Below are 2,500 nucleotides of genomic sequence, written 5' to 3'. Positions count from 1 at the left end.
ATACCTCCAAAACACGGCACCGCCATCTATGACAATGTGACGAAACCACATGCAATAGCTCCATCTACGCGAATCGGACGACACTACGTCCACCATGTCGAGCGCACCACAAACAAAAATACCGCCACCTGCAGGTCCCCCGCAACATGACCTGCTGCACCGATGATACCGCCATCTATGAGACGCCACGCCGACTACGACATCGCTAGGTCCCACAGTGCCCATTTTCCGACGCCACCCACAAACCCTGCATCATCTGCCCACCACAGGAGCCCCAACGCCTGTGCCTGCGTCGCACGAAGTCGTCGACCGACAATCGCTCCACCCGCACCCGCACGTGCCCCACCCCAACCGCCCAAATCGCAACTCCAGCGGATGAACGGCGGACTCTTCCCGCACTCGTAACGTGCAATCCGCCCCTATATCTTGCGTTTCATGAAGAGTTATATCGAATATGCCATATTCCCGCTGTCCCTATACATGCTGTAAGTAGCTCGCTTGCTACAGCAGCAGCAGCAGCAGCACCACCTCCGCGCGCTTCCCTGGGGGCACTGAACCGCAGGATGCGAGACCCCACGCCCAGTGGCAAACAGGGCTCCTCTCAGAATATAGGCGGTCCCTACCCCTCACAACGATGACGGTGGGAGGGCCGTTTTACGAGACCATTTCCTGCGGTGCCAACGCTGTCGTAGAGCCGATACTCCATCTTTGGTACAAGGCAATCATTCCGCTGTAAATCAGTACGTCACTCGTAGTTCAGTCACCTCACAGCACTGCTCAGTAAACTATGCAGGCCCACATAGATAGATTATGATAGATTATATACGCAAATGCCCCTATACATGCTGAACGTCCGTACACACAAAATGAACCACACGTCAGCCACACACTCTATCACACACTACTCTCTGCCTGTAACAGACACAGATACAACTACTAAGCACCAGCATGGACCAACGTCCGGTGCATCCTATCCGCCACAGTACACCAACTACGCTATGATAACCAGACCGGGAGGTCCAATCATAAAACAGAATACCCCACTCGTCCGACAACCACAATTGCTCAGAGAAGCCACCAACACCCACACATGTCCTACACAGGGGTGCACCCATCACCACCACACTGCCTCGTCTTACAGCACAAACACACTGGCAGGAATGAAACACACAGGTCTGCCGCAACCACAGACACGGCTCGCCCCCTCTCACTGGCGAAAAGCGCATCCCGACGTGACATAACTCCTTTGACACACTGACGCTGCCTCGGGCATCCACGTCCTACGGTCGATATCAACGAACCTCCCCCCCCCCTCCCCCCCACAACACGCCATCCCATACCACATTGTGTACCGTACCCAAACCTAACGTGTACTGTACTACAACGCAATGTGTACCATAACACAACCCAGTTTGTACCTTAACCTAACCTATGTCACCTTAACCTAACCTATGTCACCTTAACCTAACCTATGTCACCTTAACCTAACCTATGTCACCTTAACCTAACCTATGTCCCCTTAACCTAACCTATGTCACCTTAACCTAACCTATGTCACCTTAACCTAACCTATGTCACCTTAACCTAACCTATGTCACCTTAACCTAACCTATGTCACCTTAACCTAACCTATGTCACCTTAACCTAACCTATGTCACCTTAACCTAACCTATGTCACCTTAACCTAACCCATCTTGCACCTTAACCTAACCCATCTTGCACCTTAACCTAACCCATCTTGCACCTTAACCTAACCCATCTTGCACCTTAACCTAACCCATCTTGCACCTTAACCTAACCTATGTTGCACCTTAACCTAACCTGTGTTGCACCTTAACCTACCTCAATTTGCACCGCAATGTAACGCAATTTGCACCGCAATGTAACGCAATTTGCACCGCAATGTAACGCAATTTGCACCGCAATGTAACGCAATTTGCACCGCAATGTAACGCAATTTGCACCGCAATGTAACGCAATTTGCACCGCAATGTAACGCAATTTGCACCGCAATGTAACGCAATTTGCACCGCAATGTAACGCAATTTGCACCGCAATGTAACTCAATTTGCACCGCAATGTAACTCAATTTGCACCGCAATGTAACTCAATTTGCACCGCAATGTAACTCAATTTGCACCGCAATGTAACTCAATTTGCACCGCAATGTAACTCAATTTGCACCGCAATGTAACTCAATTTGCACCGCAATGTAACTCAATTTGCACCGCAATGTAACTCAATTTGCACCGCAATGTAATGCAATTTGCACCGCAATGTAATGCAATTTGTACCGCAATCTACCCCCACATTGTGCCTTAACCTAACCCACGTTGTGCCTTAACCTAACCCACATTGTGCCTTAACCTAACCCACATTGTGCCTTAACCTAACCCACGTTGTGCCTTAACCTAACCCACGTTGTGCCTTAACCTAACCCACGTTGTGCCTTAACCTAACCCAAGTTGTGCCTTAACCTAACCCAAGTTGTGCCTTAACC

The sequence above is a fragment of the Schistocerca cancellata genome, unplaced genomic scaffold (assembly GCF_023864275.1).
Source record: "Schistocerca cancellata isolate TAMUIC-IGC-003103 unplaced genomic scaffold, iqSchCanc2.1 HiC_scaffold_982, whole genome shotgun sequence".
Taxonomy (NCBI): Eukaryota; Metazoa; Arthropoda; class Insecta; order Orthoptera; family Acrididae; genus Schistocerca; species Schistocerca cancellata.
The sequence above is the reverse complement of the archived record's forward strand: the minus strand, read 5'-3'. Positions refer to the sequence as shown.